At 35.0% G+C, this 20,183-nt stretch overlaps 2 pseudogenes; both read right to left on the minus strand.

Annotated features, from left to right (window-relative positions):
- Positions 1-203: 203 nt before the first annotated feature.
- On the minus strand, positions 204-7,623 carry LOC114756341 (cytochrome P450 CYP736A12-like; annotated as a pseudogene).
- A 5,638-nt stretch (positions 7,624-13,261) lies between these two features.
- On the minus strand, positions 13,262-18,500 carry LOC114756342 (cytochrome P450 CYP736A12-like; annotated as a pseudogene).
- Positions 18,501-20,183: the final 1,683 nt, after the last annotated feature.

A 20,183-nucleotide genomic window follows, 5' to 3' on the forward strand; every position in this document is an offset into this window, starting at 1 on the left:
TACCTTATAAATAGGACTAAAGAATTACGGTCTTAATAACAACAAAGACTACATAGACGTATGACTAACCAAAAACTTGCACAAAGACTACATAGACGTATGACTAACCAAAAAAACTTGCACTTTTACAATAACATGTCTTGCATTGATTAGGATTAGGGTGTACCCATTATTGAACTGAAAAGGCCTCATATTAGGATTCATCAGTTAATTAGTAAGCGATAGGATGGAAGAGCTTGCAAGGGATTGGCTCTTGGCATTGATAGTCCAAATTTCTCAGTCATATCCAACTCGTTAGGAGAGCTGTCATTTGCAAGTTCCCAATTAAAGCAGTGAACTAACTGTGCTAAAATAAGCTTAACAGTAATTAAACCCAATTGCAGACCAGGGCAGCCTCTTCGACCTGAACCAAATGGTAAGAATTGGAACTCATATCCTCGATAGTCCATATTGCCGTCCAAGAACCTCTCTGGCCAAAATTCTTCCACATTATCAGACCATATCTTAGGATCTCTTCCTATGGTCCATGAATTCACTATGATTCTTGTGTTCTTCCTTATGTCATACCCATTGATCTTGATGTCTTCCCTACACACACGAGGGACTAGTAAGGGTGCAACTGGGTATAGTCGCATAGTCTCTTTAATCACCATATCCAAGTAACTCAACCTCGGTAAATCAGCTTCCTCGACCATTTTACTTATTCCTACTTGGTTTTGTAGTTCGAGTTGGAGTTTTTTCATCACCCTTGGATTCCTTAAGAGTTCCGAGAAAGCCCACAGAATGACAGTAGCTGAAGTCTCCACTGCACCGGCAATCGTATCCAGAAGCATGGCTTTGATGTTGGTTCGATCTATGACAAAGTTGTGGTGATCATTGTAATTAGTATCCATGCAAGAGAGTAGTATGTCCACAAAGTCCTTGTGTCGTCTATTCTGTTCTTCTGGTGCTGCCTCTTCATGCTCTCTAACAATGGTCTCCAATATCTCATCAACTTTCTTGCTTGTCTTCACCAAGCGTCTTGTAAAGCCCTAAATCAAAAGGGGTGCTTTAGCTTCCAAAATTAATTATTATTATTGGTTAAATTACATTGTTTGTGTTTCACCCAAAGTTTTTGAACTAGTTTTGGTACTCGTTACAGTTATGAATATCATAATACTTATCAATATCAAACATTCAAATATAATATGAACGGTTGAGATTTAATTTTTTGTATTTTTGTTTTTTTAAAATATTTTGCTTTAATAGGTAGATAATCCAAAATCAATGTAATCTTTAACTATAACTTTAAAAAAAATGATTTTTTATTTAAAAATTATCAGTTGAAAATTTTAAATTTGGACCATAAAAACTATATCTAAATTGTGTAAATTTCACCGCAATGAACACTGAAACTGATTATCAAATTTTCTTTTGTTTTTTAGAAGCTTGAGCCTTAACTTTCTATAATCTAATGCCGACAGGAATTTAATGGTATACAGGGACGTGTGATTCCTGTTTTTTCTGGATGTGCAAAGAGATTTCTGGCCCTAAGGTCTATATTAATATTCATCAGTTTCTTTTGGATAACACACTTCTGCATTTTCTGACTATAGTTTTGGATCTCAAATGCTTGCTTAGTAATTAAAATCACTTTTATGATTTGTTTTTCACCCAAGCACCCCTTATACCCCTTATAATAACATAATAACGGGAAAACAAATTGCCCCTGGCCTACCATAAAAACTAACCACATGGCATGGTTTCAATTTGATTTTGGTGACGGTAAGGTGTGGCTTATTAAATTTTGCAGCTGAAAAGGCTTTGGCCCGCGCCCGCCCATACCGAAAACCAAGGACTTTTACGATATAGTACGCCACTAAACTCCATCCTTGGATTAAACTGTCATCTCGATTCTTAACAAAAACATAAATCATTTTAAATTCCCATATACCGATCTCACTCTCTGTTCAATTCTTACCACTGTTAGACCAAAATTTGAGAGGATATAGCTACACCATGGACAGATTTGCTGACTGAAACACTGAATAAACCAGCAGACACACATAGTTGAGTTGATAACGGTACCTGGGTATCAAGTGGCGCCAAGAAAGGCACGAAATCTGCAATATTGAAGGCTCCAACCAAGTTCAGCGCTTCATGAATAAGACCCTTCAGATCAAACCTATCGTCCCTGGTGCTTCCAAATATCATTTTATACATTATATCTTCTACAAGCCGCCCCACCTTCTCCGTCAGATCCACCGCCTCACGCGCCGCCGCGGATTTCCCAATAAACTTCACCGCCTGTCCCAACTCCTCCCTTCTTAAGGGAGCAAACATCTCCAATTTCGATGCGCTAAAAAGCTGCAAAGTACAGAGCTTCCTCATGTTACGCCAGTAAGGACCATATTCAGAGAAAGCCATCCCCTTGGAGCCATAAGAAAGGAACTCCGACGCTTGAGTCTTTGGCCGGCTCGCAAAGACGACGTCGTGCGTCTTGAGGAAAAGCTCGGCAGCTTCAGGCGAAGAGACGACAACAGCAGGGACCTGTCCGAGTCGCAAGGCCATGATGGGTCCATAGCGCTTCGCGAGAGACTGAAGGGATCGATGCGGGAGAGCACCCAACTGGTGGAGGTTCCCAATAACCGGCCAGGCCGGTGGACCTGGCGGTTGCTTCCGGTCACCTTTTGCTCTTCTAAGGCAGAGGGATAGGAAGAGAGCTGATAGAAGAAAGAGAAGTGGAAGAAGTTGAAGAAGAGAAGGGAAGGGTAAAGGGGAAGAAGACAACATGTTTGATTGTTTGTTGCAGAGAGAAAATCAGGAGCTCAGTGCATTAAGTACTGGTAGGTGGGAAGTGAAGATTTAAAAGTTGAAGGTGTGATTAAAATCACAGCTTGCCTGTCTGCAAGGGTCGGGTCCGACTGGTCGCAAACGGGAACGCAAGGCGCTTTCCCTACCATGTCATGGGCTCGATACCTGCGAGTGCACCTAGGATTAGTCTGACCGGTTGTGCTGGGATACCCTGAGGCAGCGATACCATCCTACTCAAAAAAATCACAGCTCGCCTGCGTCGCCCCATGCTATTCATTCAGATCTGGGACAAAAAAAAAAAAAGAAGATTGCTATAAATTGGCGCGGAGCCTCTCCTCACCTATTCCTTCGCATCCCATTTTCATCCTCTTCCCTGATCATGACCCTTCATTTCATCTACGGCCAAAAATAACCCATTTATCCGGCAACAGTGCGTGAACTCATGGAAATAAAAATGGGGAAGATCATTTGACTGATTTGCAAAATTATCGATCGCATGTCCTCTAAGAGACAAAATGTTGGATATATAATTTGAGAATATATGGGGGGAGATATGAGATCATGGAATATATTGACACATGATCAACACAGAAACAAACATAAATTAACTTTGTACACAACACGATGTAAATACTACGTCTTATCTTGATTAAATAAGGTTACAATCATTGTTCATTTCAAACATCAATTACCTATTTCATCCGCAAATAGCACTTGATTGACCACATTTTGATAACAAACCCCAAGGAATAATCTTTACTTATTACTATATTTTTGCATGACACATGCGTATTCATCCAAGCAACTATAGACACGCATTACAAAAAAACAGCTAATTACTGACGGAATTAGTGACGAAATAATTTCCGTTGCTAATTTCTAATGGATTACCCACGAAAATTCTATCACTAAACTTAGCCACAAAATTAGCAATAGAATTTAATCCGTCGCTAATTAGCCACGGAATTTTTACCGTTAGAAAATTTCGTGGCTAAAATTTTATAATTACGATTGGCGACGAAATACTTTTCCGTGGCTAATTTAGCCACAGAATCAGTGACGGAAAATTATTCTGTCACTAATTTCCGTGACTAATTCCGTGACTAAAATATAATATTTAATATAATATAACATAATAATATAATAAATATATAATTAAATTATATATCTTATGAATATTAAATAAAAGAATTAAATTTAAAAAATATATTTATGAAAAAATTATTTACTATTTAAAATTCAAAATTAGTGTCATTGGAAATTAATATTATATTTAAAATAATTTTTTAAAAAATAAAGCATTATAAAATAAATAGTAAAACAAATATCTAAAAATTATTTTGTTACAAAATAGTTATGATTAAAATGACCATATAGTTTATTTTTAGTTTCTAATAATATATATGTGTATATATAATTATTTGTGTAAGATAATATTATATATATTTAATTTTGCATAATAAATCAGTAAGTTCTTTACAGCTCAACTAGTGAAGTCGCGCGCGTGCACAAACGAGGTCTTTAGTTCGAGCCGTGGAGAAGTCACTTTGATGAGGAATTATATGGTGGCGACATGTGGCAATACAAGATGGCATGTGAGATAGCGATGTGTGGTGGCAGAGCTGAGGTGGTAGCGACATGTAGAGATGAGGTGGCACTGACACGTGGCGACAGAGGTGAGGTGGCATTTTAATTTTTTAAAAAAGATACATTCTGTAGCTAATTACGGACGGAATCCCGATTCCGTCGGTAATCCAATTAGTGACGAAAAAATTAGCGATGGAACCAATTCCGTTGCTAATCCGTTACTAATCCGTCGCTAAATAAAAATTCTGTCGATAAATTTCATCACTAATGAGATATCTTTTGGTAGTGATGTGTGCGTGTGTTTATATATACACATACATACATATATAAATGTATATAGACTTTCTTGTCGGTGTCATTTAATTATGGGAGAATAGAAACGGGAAGAAGCACGGAAGTGAACAAAATAACTTACACGTTAAGCCATATGCTTTAAATTATTGAAATAAATTAGATTTAACAGTTTCTTTAGACATATACTTACATAACAGGTGCATTAAACTAACATATACTCACATAACAGGCGCATGAAACTAACTTCCACTCATAGTTGACATATACCTAAATATATATGTAAACGATGTGTTGAAACAATTTTTTCTGATGAATTGTGTGGACAACTTTCATGATTTCAAGTCAGTGATTGAACGATTTAATTGTGCCAAATCAAATCATTGTCTCGTCTTATTTCTTGTTTTCTGGTTACTTGGTATAGAGCATTGAACAAAAGAGGTTTTATGCAGACGTACGTACGTTCAGAATAAAGATATCTCTAGTCTGATAATGGGAATGATAAAGGACTGTTACTTGCCCATGAAAAAAGAATTAAAAAAAATTCCGGGAGACAAAAAGTTGTCATTTTTTTGGTTTTATATTTGAGGGAAAATAAAAATTCATATTTATCGTATTTTTTATTCAACACTTTGTCTTCTTTCCTAATTTCCAGCAAATTTTAATTGAAATTTCTGCCCCTACATATATAAATAGTCGAAAATTAGCCGTTAAAGTATCAAATGTGGTACTTGAGATTTCATTTCGATAACAAATCCTTGTAATGAAACATTTTACTTGTTACCATGCATATACTGTTTGTAAGATCCCTATTCTTACGCGTGTGTGTGTGTGTGTGTGTGTCTGTGTGTGAAAGAACTTCCCTGCCACATAGTTAAAACAGAAATACCATTTTAGGATAGAAAAAACTTTCACGTTAGCTATAGATTTTAACTATTGAAATTAAATGAATTACAATTTATTCCAATATATATTCTTCATATGACATGCATATAATTAAAACACAAGGGATACATAAGCCTTGTAATATGAGTCCTAATTATTTTCTAAAAATACAGAACTGGATCCATATGTTGACCAGAAGCATATAAAGTCGAAAACCTTGACCACCCTGACTAATATGGACATTCTGTGCTCAATCTATAAGTTGGAACGGCTAACAAGTGCTTGGTTCTTGGGACTGTAAGGCCAAACTCTTCGTTCATGTCCAAGTCACTAGGACGCATGTTTAAAGGAAGCTCCCAATTAAAGCCACAGCGAGTTTAACTGTAGTCAGACCAATCTGAATTCCAGGACATGTTCTACGACCTGATCCAAATGGCAACAATTCATAATCGTGTCCTCGTATGTCTATGTTTCTGTCAAGGAACCTCTCTGGATAGAACATAGAAGCATCATCTGACCATACTTTAGGATCTCGTCCTATAGCCCACACATTCACTATGATCCTTGTCTTTTTCCTTATGTAATATCCATTAACTGTGACATCCTTCGTACTTTCTCGAGGGATTAAAGGAGCAGGGGGATGCAGTCTGAGAGTCTCCTTAATGACCATGTCTAAGTAACTTAACTTAGCTAAATCACCTTCCTCGACGATTCTGTTCATTCCAACTGCATTTTTAAGCTCGTTTTGGAGAGTTTTCATCACTCTTGGATTCCTAAAGAGCTCAGATAAAACCCAGTCAATTGCAACACTGGAAGTGTCAGTTGCGGCAAAAATCATGTCTATTAGAATGGCCCTGAGGTGAGGTTTATCAATCACATGGTTTTGTTCGTCCTGCAAATCTATGGGCTGATCATGCACCAAGGAAAGCATTGTGTTTATGAAGTCCTTGTGGTCTTTAGAACCTTCTTCGTGCTCTCTCACTATCTTTTCCAGAACACCATCAAGCGCCTTATGGTTTCTCCTTAGTCTTCGTGTCAGACCCTGTCATACGGTAGAAAATATTGATCATGAAATTTAAAGTAGGAAGAAAACCCAATTATTATTCTCCTAGAGATTAATATCATTGAGGGATTAGAATTTGGATTGTATATTATTTTTTTCAGCAAGAAGAATTTGGACTTGATATGCGTCAGAAATGAGCTTGAACTCTTCGACGCACAGAGAACACACGAGTGTTATTTAAGGAAAAGAAAATTAACGATTTTCCATTGAAAAAGTAATGAATTAACGAATTTTGATGTAAGTAAGATGAGATATTATTATACTAAGCTAGTTGGAGGAATAAGACATTGGCACGCACATAGCATATATACCTGGAGATCAAATACACCAAGCCAAGGGACAAAATCAACCAGATTAAATTGCCCCGCCAAGATTAGTCCCTCCTTAATCAGCCCCTTTAAGTTAAGCCTGTCGTCCTTAGCACGTCCCAGTATAATCCTATATATTATGTTTTCTATAACGTCCCCCACCACCTCGCTGAGATCGACGACCTCACGCGCCGCCGCAGCTCTCTCCAGTAACTTCACCATGGCTCCCAGTTGCTCCCTCCTCAGAGGAGCGAATATCTCCACTCTTGACGCGCTGAGAAGATGGAGCGTGCACACTTTCCTCGCATATCTCCAATACGGACCGTACTCTGCGAACACGAGTCCCTTGGTTCCTCTAGAAAGTGGATCCGAGGCTTGTATATGGGGTCGGGATGCGAAAACGGTGTCGTGAGTTTTGAGGAATAGCTTCGCGGCTTCAGGGGACGAAACAACAACGGCAGGAACTTGTCCCAACTTGAACGACATGATGGGGCCGTACTTTTGGGCGAGAGATTGAAGGCTGCGATAGGGCAGTTCTCCCAGCATGTGGAGGTTGCCGATGATCGGAGGGGACATTGGGCCCGGTGGTCGTTTTCGATCATCGTGACATCGTTTTGTGATGAGTATGGAAGTGGATAGAAGGAACGCGAATGTGAGAAAGAGGACAGCAGGAATCGCTAACGATGGAGGAAACATCTTTGATCGTTTGCTTTGGAGATGGAAGAGCCCTAATTAGTGCAAGAAAATGGGGGTCCGTGGGATTTGGATTTTATAACAAGCAGGGATTTATTGCTTAATTATTACGGTATATAGATTTTTTCTTGGCCAAAATTGTAGTATATAGATTAGCCAACTAACTTGAAAGCAACGAGGCGTTATGGAATTAATATCGGAATATCTGATATGGTTGAGGTTGAAATGTTAAATGAACAAAAAACCAAAAGATGTGTGCAAGTTGATTATAATCAAGGTTGTCTCAATTCTCGTGAGTTTAATTATACACTTTTAATACCATTTTATTAATAAAGATAAACTTGGATCTAAATTCGAATCATAAACTCATAAAAATTTACTTTTATTAAGAAAATAGTATTAAAAATATATAATTAAATAATTAAAATGTAAAAAATGACAATAGTTTTGTTTAAACAAATTTTAAATCCAAACCATTGAAATTCATAATTTATCATATTTAACAAATTAAAAGTAATTTTTATGAAATTCATATATAAAGTTACTAAATATAATCAAATTTAAAAATTTAGCGTGATTTTAAAAACGAGTTAATATAATTTTATAAGCTAAAATTATAAAAAGGATAAACCTGATGAGTAAATTTGTAAGTTCAGCTAGCACGAATTTGTTATAAACTGAAAACATGAAAATATTGAATTCGGAGAGTCAATCAACAAATTTGATAACAATAATTATAAAAATTAAAACTTCATCTTAGCCGAAAGGCCAAGAAATTAAGGCAAGCGTGCGAGTTGGTAAACATTAAGGAAACGTGATCCAACAAAATATTACAACCTCTAAGAAATATAATTTCAACTGGCCCTAAAATTCTAAGGTGGGTAAGATTGGAATTGAACGCAAATTTTCAACCTTAATCGTGAATCCGTGATCAATATTTGCGGCTGAGAGAACGGAAAATTTGGAATAACATGAAAATTTTCTCTTTCCGGACGTGAAAAGCCACTGCAACTGTAATAATATGAGACATTTTTTTAAACTTATTTTTCGTGAAAGAAAACATAAAACACGTTTTTAATACTTGTTTAATACAATAAAGATAAATGTAAAAAATTATTAATTTAATGCAGATTTTCAATTTGTGGACTTGGACTGTGTTCAGCATCGTGTTTTGTAGCCTAAACGTTCATCTCAACCACCAAAGCCACTTTTTGGATTTTGAAATTGTTTTGGTTGACTTCTTTTGTGATGGACTTTTTGGGTTTGATGAGCTTTTGAGCTGAACATTGGAATATTTGAATGAATACCAAACTATAATTTTAAAAATGATTTTACAATACACAAAATAAATATGTAGAGGAGTTTGTCTCGATTTACAAAAAAAATACTTTTTAAAAACACTTTTATTACTTGCCAAACACCCCCTAGTCTTTTGTGCTTTTGGGGTAAGACAGGTGCGGTATAGGAGATTAAAAAAAGAGAGAGAGAGAGAGAAAGAAAATAGCAGACATTGGACATTAACAATTTTTCCTTTTTGGGCACTCACACATTATAAAAGTTAGAAAATAAGCTGAGGATAATTTTTTTTAGTAAATACTGATCACAAATTATTGAAAAAAAGTAAATACTGAACGTAAAATTGAAAAAAGAAAAAAAAAAAAGCACCATGCCATTTTTTTCATTTATTTACTTAGTGTTTAGATTTTTTTTTTTTTTTAACAAAAAGGCATCTTTTTTTTTATATTAAACTGCTTAGAACTTACTCTATAGTTATGTAATATTATTTACTTAAAAAATTTTACATTTATATAATTTCTAATTTATAGATATTTTTATCCATCAAGTATAATTAATTAAGATAATTTTATTTTTAATTTTTTTTACTATCGTCATATTATAATATTACTTAATAAAATTTATATACTTTTTAGTCATTTTATATCTAAACTTATTTTTTATTATTTATTCAAAAATAATTTTGTTATAAAAGCCAATTTAAACATAAATTACATCATTCTATCTGACTTTTGACTTTTTGCAAAAAATCAGATTGAGAAAAAATAACTTTTCCCCTTATTATCCAAACACATGTCAAGGTTAGGAGTAGGCGTTATTGCATCATATTCTTTTCACAGAGAACAATGTTAAAAAAATAGGTCTCATGTTGTTACTGTTGCTCTGGCAACGGTTAACAAGGTAATTCCCACCACCCTGAAGTTCTGAACAACTCCTTCTACCATTCACGAGTGAAAAATAAGTGTCAAAGTCAGTCTCGAATTGAGGGTTACCACTATTTTCAATTCATAAAATTTTATATTGTTTTGTTTTATATTTCTAAAATTTGATTTGATTTTAATTTTAATATCTAAAATTTTAACTTCTTTTTTGTCCATGGAAAAAGGTTTTAGAAGCCAAAACTATTGATTTTAAATTTTAAACACAAGACCAAAATGAAGTTAAATTTAAGGAATTAAAATTAGTATTAATCCTAATGTTACAATTGAAAGACATTAATCTGGAAGCCTGCGTTTTTAAGTCAACTTGAAATAAATAAATGCTTAGTAATATTGTATTTACCTCACGCCGAGGGCCTCGCATAAATCCAGATTGCCCTGTCCGTGACCGTGCAGCCACTTTGTAACCGATAAGTAGATGCTATGTGATGAGCTTTAGATATTTAACTTTGTTTATTTTAAATGATTTTGTATGTTATTTCTCTTGCCAGTTGCTACTAGTAAAATGAACTCTTTTTTTGGCCAAAAACATGATTTTGTATTGTGTAATATTAATATACTCATCCTATCTGTAGTGTGAGACCTAATGAACTAATTTGAGTAGATTAAAAATATCAATTGAATTAGTTAATATGATATTTTTTTTCTAAAATACTGCAAGTATCTTCTTTAATTTCTTCTCTCCTCTTATTAATTATTGTTGGGAGGATAACAATTGAGTTAATTTGATAAAAAAATTAATAATAGTGTAAAACAGATCTTACATATAGAACCAATATCAACTCCTTCATTAGGTCCTACATCAAGGATCAGAGGAGTAACATTTATTGTTAATGAAAATATTTTTGTTTCATAAACCGTAAAAATATTTTTTTTTTCAAAGTAGCCAAACAAACACGTCGCACAGGCTGTAAGGAAGCGCACCAGATCATGGCAATACAGTAATTGAAAGGCAGCAACTTAAATATATATTTGAAATAGTGGCATTCTTTTAATAATTAGTGATTATTATTTCAACTACCACATTTTGACTTTGGCCCATGCCTTAATTTCTTAGCGTGATGCGATTGAACAAGGAACCAGCTAGTTCTAATTTTAACCGTGCCATTTTTGTTTTCTTAAAAAAAAAAGTGCACAATCATAATCATAATTACTTAAATCAGTAGGCCAAAAGTTGCAATAGTCCTAAAACACAACCTTCAGGATTCAGTCCCGTTTGTCGGTTTTTCTTTTCTTTCGTTTTTTAACAAGAATTTTTGAACAAGAAAATTTATTGATTAATGAATATTGCTGATAAGGCTTGGTACATACCACAAGGGGAGTGACTCGCCATTGTGGAAATATCACCAAAAAAATATTGCGTTACTTTCAGCGTTAATAATAAATTACAATCACCATCAAATTAATGATAGGCATAGTTAATGAAACTTGAAAGATCAATACAAAAAGGACGTATTTCATATTTTTCCACAGTATTAAATACTCTTCCGGTCCTTAATATAGGACCCAATTATTGAGTTGGTTTTGGTTCTAAATATAAAATCCATTTCTCATATTTATCAAATTTCCCTAAAATATTCCGATGGATGCTTCCTCAATCCTAATCAAGTAGAAGAGGGAGGGGGTATTAAGAAAAATGATTATGGTATTTTAGGAAAAACGTGTCACATTTCTTATAATTAACTAACTTACTTAATTTTCTTAATCTAATCAAATTAGTTAAATTGATCTTATATTAAAAACCGGAGAAGTATTTCAAATCAAGTCACCGAAAATTTATGAGGGAAAGATACTATAAATCATATAGCTAATTCGTATGGTTAGTGGGTGAAGGGTTTGCATCACTTGGAAAAGTGTTTAATGAATTAATTGCTATTGGCCTGAAAAATATGGAAAGGAAGGGGAACTCTATTATTTGTTATTAGGGATGAAAATAGGCCAGGCCTCACCCTTAATAAGCCCAACCTGTAGTGAGGTCTATTGATCTAAGCCTGGCCTACGGCCTGTAAAAGGCCTTTTATTCGACCTAAGCCTAGCCTAGCTTGTGGCCTATTAAGAGGCCTTTTTTTAAACAAATTTTAAACACACATAAATCAATTCAAAATTATAATAATTCAACCCAATTTATCTAAAATACAAACGGAATATATGAAATTATCAAATGAACACAATTTGTAAAATGTGTCTCCTTGGGCCCAAAAAAAATCAAATATGAAAAATTATTAGAAAATATAATTTTACTCTAGTATAAAAATATTACTTCATCCCATCTCTAGTATAAAAATTAGTTGATGACTAGATCTAGTTTAAAATATGAAACGTCCTTAATCCTTTTTATATTTTAAATTTATCATTTGTTTCAAACTAATTTACTAACAAAATGATATTTGATCTCGTTGTTACACATAGTTGTTTTAAAAAAAATATGTTACATTTATTATAATTTATTTATTTAAATTAATTAAGCAACTATTATAATAAGAATTAGATCGAAGACACATATATACAATCTAAAATGTAATAGGTCAATTCTATAAATATATATATTCTATATAAGATTAATATGAAAACATAGATCAAATAAATGAATGATGCTTTTGTTTTTTTTAATGCTGTTATGTTTTCTTTCTCTGTTCAAATATGTATTATTATACATACATCAATTATTTTTATTATAAGAATGGAAATAAAATGAAGCATGCAATGATCTCTGGATAGCATGTTTATGTGGGTGAAATTTTCTCAATTAACCAATCAGAATAGCAGATTCCCTCCTGTCTATTTACAATTTTAACCTCAAAAAAAAAAATAACAGGCCCAAGCCGCCTAACAGGTCTAATAAGTATATTATTAGGCCTGAGCCTAGCTTGATAAAGTAAACAAGCTTTTGTTACAAGCTTGAGCCTGTTTAGATATCTAAATAGGCTAGGCCACAGGACCTTGACAGGCCACCTGACCTATTTCCACCTCTATTTGTTATGAAGGTTTTTGGAGGTTAAAAATAAATTTATATATCATCAATTTTTCTACTGAAGAAGGGGCAAAAACACGTGCTTCGTCGACCGTATAACGGCTTGAAGATAACTGTATTGTGGCTGAGTACAAACTTCCCTTGGGAGAGAATAAAAACTTAAGAAGAAACATATCATTTAAGTATCAACAAACTTACATGCTAACCCATATACTATCTCGAATCCTAATTATAAGACCTCATTTATAATTATAACATCCTGTTTATAGTCTACAAATAAAGTTTTTATAATTAGGACAAGAGGTAGTAATAATTTTAGGAAAAGAAACATTTTTTATCTTATTGACGGTGTCACCACATACTTCATTTATGTATCTTGCACAGAACAGTCCACACTGCCCATTTAACGTTCTTTTACGACTAACCCTATCATTATCTAATTATGTAAACGATAAGTTGGAATAGCCAGTAAGGGCTTAGTTCTTGGGATTGTGAGACCAAACTTTTCGTTCATGTCCAAGTCACCGGGACAAACGCCACGAGGAAGCTCCCAATTAAAGCAATGCACCAGTTGAGCTAAAACTAATTTAACTGTAGTTAGACCCAACTGGGTCCCAGCGCATCCTCTTCGACCTGAGCCAAATGGTAATAGCTGGAAATCATGCCCTCGAACATCTATATTGCTATCGACAAACTTTCTGGATAGAACATATGAGCATTGTCAGACCAAACCTTAGGATCACGTCCTATGGCCCATACATTTACTAAGATCCTTGTCTTTTTTCTTATGCAATATCCATTGACTATGACATCATCCTTCATACTTTCTCGAGGGATTAAGAAAGGTCCAGGTGGATGTAGTCTGAGAGTCTCCTTAATGACCACGTCCAAATAACTTAAGCTTGCTAAATCAACTTCTTCCACCATTCTGTTCATTCCAACTACTTCTTCCAGTTCATTTTGGAGATCTTTCATGACTCTTGGATCCCTCAAGAGTTCAGACAGAGCCCATTCAATTACAACAGAAGAAGTATCAGTTGCCGCAAGGATCATATCTAATAAAAGAGCCGTGAGGTTAGGCCTATCAATGGTGTGGTCTTGATCATCGTGCAGCAAATCCATGGGTTGATGCAGCAAAGAAAGCAATATGGAGATGAAATCGTTATGGTGCTGTAAATTTGGTTCTGTAAGTGCAAGTTCATGCTCAGCGATTATCTTCTCCAATGCATCGTCAAGCGCCTTTCTGTTTCTCTTTAACTTTCGTGTCAATCCCTACCAAACATAAGTTGAATAGCTCCTTAACTGATTTGAGTGTAACACTAAATACATATTTTTCTCCTTCATATATTTTTTGTGTAACAACTTCAATTAAGAGAATATTCAAAAATTTCCTGATCCATCCTTTTATCTGCAGGTTCTTATTCAATGATCTACTTGTGGCGCTCGCGCACACACATATATATAGCATTCTTTTATAATTAAGTCATCAATGAAAACTATAACAATCATGTTATCTTAACTTCTTTCTTTTTTTGCCAGGAAACAGATTACCTTAACTCTCTTCCGCAATAAAACTATGATTTTCTTGAAAAGTATCCAAACAAGAGATGATATTATTAGTTTGTAAGATAACCCTAATTTTCGGTTCATATATGATTGATTTTGACATGCACAACTGTGGTTGGTCTTGAATTCAAGATTAATTTCAGCACGCATATATATGTTTGGATCTTTTTCCCGAAAAAGACCATAATTTTGACTCTTATAATTACTAAATCAAACAATTTTATGCCATTAGATTATCAAATATTAATATTAAGCAAAATTCTCTCTTTTGCGCAAGGCATATATACCTGAAGATCAAACGCAGCAAGCCAAGGGATATAATCAGCAATGTTAAACTGTCCCACCAAGTTCAGAACCTCGTTCATCAGCCCTCGCAACTGAAACCTATCATCCTTACGACGTCCCAGCACCATCCTATACATCATGTTCTCCAAAAGCTCCCCTACCTTCTCACTAACATCCACAACTTCTCCGGCCGCCGCCTCCCTCTCCAGCTTCTTCACCGTCGCTCCCACCTCCTCCTTCCTCAGAGGAGCGAACATCTCCACTCTTGACGCGCTTAGAAGATGAAGGGTACACAATTTCCTCACATATCTCCAGTATGGACCATACTCTGCAAACGCCACTCCCCTCACTCCCTTCTTGAACGGATCTGTCGACTGTACTTTGGGTCGAGATGCAAAAACGGCGTCGTGCGTCTTCAGGATTTGCTCCGCAGCTTCAGGGGACGAAACGACGACCGCAGGAACTTGTCCCAGCTTCAACGACATGATCGGACCGTATATTTTGGCCAGCGATTGAAGGCTGCGGTGTGGCCGTTCGCCCAACAAGTGAAGGTTGCCGATGATTGGTAGGGACGGTGGTCCTGGTGGTCGTTTCCGATCATCTTGTTGTCGTCTTGTGAAGAGCATGGAAGTGGATAGAATGAATATGAATGTAAGGATGAAGAGGATAGCAGGAGTGGTTAATGTTAGAGGAAACATGTTTGATTCTTTCTTCAGAGACAAAAAACAAAATTATGAGCTTTTTACATGAAAGTGGAGACGTAGGTAAGAGGTTTCAATGGTTAATGTAGTAAAATAAATAAATAAATAAAGGTTCAATAATTCATTTTAGGTATTATTTTTTATTTTTTAAAATGGCTCTTACATTTATTGTAAAGGTATAAATTTATACCTTGCTGGAAAAAAGGAATTAGCAGCCAAATTAAAATTTATTTATAATGCCAACTTTCGAGAGTTCTTCAAGAGGCAATGTTATGAATATACACGCTAGATTTACATCTCACGGAATGCACGGGATGTTTTAGTACATGAAAGGTAAAGTTAAATAGAAATATTAAAATTTAAAACAGACGAGTATATTATAGATGATTTTCTTCGATTTTAAAAGCCGTAAGAACCTCCCCTGAAATCAATAGTTATAAAGCACAAACATTCCTTTTATTTTTAACATTTTATTTCCATCCACTTCCCATTCGTTATTTTACGATTAAGTCATACGTTTGGATCAAAATACCCCTCCTGAGACATAGATGCTAGGTTACAAAATTGATAATACATTTGGTCCTAATTATAAAATCTCGTTTAGTCTACAAATAAAATCTTATAAATAGGACCAGAGGTAGTATTAAATAATAGATGTTTTAATATATAATAATAATTTCATAATCAACTAAATGATTTTTGGTGCACGGAATTGCAGAAATTGTCTCAACCACACACCAAGCGGTAGCTAGTCTGCTTTTATTTATGAAATATATAGATTCATTTGATTTGTTGGCTGGCCAAAAGAAAAATCCCTTTTATTTGAAAACGTCCATGGAAGAGAAATAAACATAACTCGTATCAGCAATTCACCTTCAGAGTACCGTCATCTGAAACATCGAAGAGTATTAAAAATGAGTTGTGCCTTTCACTCCAAAACAAAAAAAAAAAAGAGATGTTCCTCTTTGTATTGATCCAAGTGAGTTAACATTAACAACTAATAAGAGTGAATTTAAAACACGAACTTCCAGTATAAATGGAAGGACTCTAAATTACATTATTGAATTAAAGTACAATAGTATAACAGTCTCTCTCTCTCTGTGTCTCACACACACACACACACACAGTCTCTTACACGTACACGGAACAATAGACTTTGCACATACACTAAAATAACTTCAAATGAGGCTTCTTACCCTATTTACATATGTAAACGATAAGTTGGAACTGCTAGCAAATGCTTGGCTCTTGGAATTGAGAGACCAAACTCTTCATTCATGTCCAAGTCACTGGGAGACATGCCATAAGGAAGTTCCCAAGAAAAGCAATGAACCAATTGAGCTAAAACAAATTTAACACTAGTCATACCCAAGTTCATGCCAGGACAACCTCTGCGACCTGAGCCAAATGGTAACAGTTGAAAATCATGTCCTCGAACGTCAATATCGCTGTCAACAAATCTCTCAGGATGGAACATATGCGCATTTTCAGACCAAACCTTAGGATCACGTCCTATGGCCCACACATTTACAATTACCCTTGTCTTTTTCTTTATGTAGCACCCGTCGATTGTAACATCCTCCATACTCTCTCGAGGGACAAGTAAAGGTGCAACTGGATATAGTCTAAGAGTCTCTTTGATTACCATATCTAAATAACTTAACTTTGCTAAATCAGACTCTTCCACCATTCTCGTCATTCCAACAACATTTTGTAGCTCATTTTGAAGATTTTTCATCACTCTTGGATGCCTCAAAAGTTCGGATAAAGCCCACTCAATTACAACAATAGAAGTGTCAGTTGCCCCTCCAACCATATCTGATAAAATAGCCTTGATGTTTGCTTTATCTATCACATGGTTTTGGTCGTCCTGTAGATCCACAGGTTGGTGCATCAAGGAAAGCAATATGTGTATGAAGTCGTTATGGTGTTGTAAATTTTGTTCTTTTGAAGTGCTTTCATGCTCCATCACTATCTTATCCAACACATCCTCGAGCACCTTGTTGTTTCTTTTTAACTTTCGTGTCAAGCCCTAGCAACATCAATTAAATAGCTCACTATATATGAAGTATAACACCAATCTAGAAAGTCTAGATATGATCTGGACAGTCCAGACCTCATTTTCTTTTTATTTTAATTTTTAAAATAATTATTTTAATAGGTATAGAATCTAAAATAAAGATAATATGTTAATTATCATTTTTCAAAAATATTTTTATTTAAAATAATTAATGAAAAATTTTAAATTTAGACCATCCAAATCTGATAAACACCAATTAAATATGTATTTTTTAAAGTTCATACTATATATATGTTTAATTTCTATCTAGAAACGCAAGGAAAAATATTTAAAAACAATCAATGCTCAAGGCGAAAAGATTATAGGCACATTACATACCTGGAGATCAAGTACACCGAGCCAAGGGACATAATCACCGAGATTAAATGCTCCCACCAAGCTCATCGCCTCCTTAATCAGCCCTTTTAGGTTAAACCTATCGTCCTTGGCGCGTCCCAGGACCATCCGATAAATTATGTTCTCTATAAGCTCCCCCACCATCTCACTAATATCAACAACCTCACGCGCCGCCGCGGCTCTCTCTAGGGACTTCACCGTCACTCCCACCTCCTCCTTTCTCAAAGGCGCAAACATCTCCACTCTTGATGCGCTTAGAAGGTGAATGGTGCACAGTTTCCTCACATGTCTCCAGTACGGACCATACTCGGCAAACACCACTCCCTTGTTGGCTCCTTTAGAAAACGGATCCGCCGCCCGTATTTTGGGTCGGGTCGCAAAAACAGTGTCATGAGTCTTGAGGAATTGAACGGCAGCTTCAGGGGACGAAACGACAATTGCAGGAACTTGTCCCAACTTCAACGACATGATGGGACCATATTTTTGGGCCAGCGATTGAAGGCTACGGTGTGGTCGTTTACCCAACATGTGGAGGTTACCAATGATTGGGAGGGGCGGTGGCCCCTGTGGTTGGTTCTGACCATCTTTGTGTCGTTTTGGGAAGAGGATATTAGTGGATAGGACCAATATCAATGTCAACAAAAGGATCGCAGGAATCGCTAGTGTTGAAGGAAACATGTCTGGTTGTTTTGCTTCGGAAACCGATCAAAGAGGGAATAAATTTTGTGCTTATGCTGGATAGTGGCGGATTGAATGCTAATATATATGTGAAATAGGTAGGATCCTGTTCCTATGACGTGATCAGCAAGATAATACGTAAATAGATAGAAACAAACAAATACCCAAAAAAAAAAAGTGTCAAACCCTCGAGAAAGAGAATCCAAACTCATCAACATCTTTCGTATATATAAAATTATGAGCTTTTGTCTCCCGATAAATGGATATGGACATTTGATGAGTTCACACTACATATATTATATTCAAGCATCGTCATCTTCTTTGTTCCCAGTAATTTTTTGACCAGATTGCTGTTGAATTGAAGGAAGCTCTTCCATGGACATAGTCCTCTACTTCTTGCCCAAGGATAAATTAAATTCTTGGTGTCCAAAATCCAAACTTGGTGCTCAAGAAAGATGGAAACTTCCATGGAGCTTGCGTCAATTACCATCCACGAAGCTCTATTGCCATCATCAGATCACTAAGGCAATATAATTGAGCAACTTAATTATTGGGCGCTACACATCATTACCAAATGATAAAATCAGAGCTTAATTAGAAGCATCCCCTCATAAGAATAATAATCTTCACCGAACTATTATGAATCGAATTTCTAATAACAATCTAATGAATTAAAATAAATTTTATAATTACTATCAAACATTAGGGTTATAAGATAATATGTGTGTATTGGCACGACAAATGTACGGACCGTGACAAGTTAAGACATTATATGTGCATGTAAAATCATGCGACATTAACAATCACTATTCTGATAATGAATATAAGCATATGATAAAGAATTGTCGCTTGCCCAAGAAAGAAAAAAACAAACAAAATAGTTTGGGTATCAGTTATTGTTTTGTCTAGCTTTGTTTGAGGGAAGATTTAAAAAAAAATCAAATTTATGGGATCTTTAATTTAAACTTAGTTTTGTTTCTTAAATTTAAGTAAATTTAGATTTAAATTGCTGCTTCCAACGGAATACCCGAAATTGTGCCTCTAATTAAAGTATCAACTTGATCACATTTTGATAACAAATTACTAAATCTTTTGAAGGAAATATCTTTATTTTAACATACTATTTGTAAGATCCATATATTTATACATATAATGGTTTATATATATATTTGGTATACTAAAAGTTTAGATGAGTTGGGTCTTGGAGACTTATCAAGACCAGGGTATACCTTCAAACTCAAAAAACACTCATAAAAATATTTACAGACGCCCACCAATGTGGTCTTTACATTGACAGCGGGATTCAAACTCATGGTCTTATAGGTTATGAGCTGACTTTTGACCAATTAAGCCAACTCTTGCTGGTAGTTTATATACACACACATATAGTGGTGTGTATTTCTGACCACTTAGGTAAAATAGAAACAAGGGGAGAGAAACAATTATATATAGACTATAGAAAATCTTACACATTAAGCTATATATATTTGACATTATTGAAATAAATTTCAACACACACAAGCACAGTACATTCTTCATGTGATTTACATGAATTAAAACAACACACATATACAATAGAACGCATCAAGTAAAACTAAAAAACTGATCGAAGGAAAAGTATGAGGAATCTTGCTATTACATAAATACACACATCATTCCTCAAACGATAGGCCTTGTAATCTGAGTTTTTATTTTCAGAGAAGGTACACTAG

This window comes from Neltuma alba, unplaced genomic scaffold (assembly GCF_004799145.2).
Source record: "Neltuma alba isolate B1F8T4 unplaced genomic scaffold, ASM479914v2 tig00010388_pilon, whole genome shotgun sequence".
Classification (NCBI taxonomy): Eukaryota; Viridiplantae; Streptophyta; class Magnoliopsida; order Fabales; family Fabaceae; genus Neltuma; species Neltuma alba.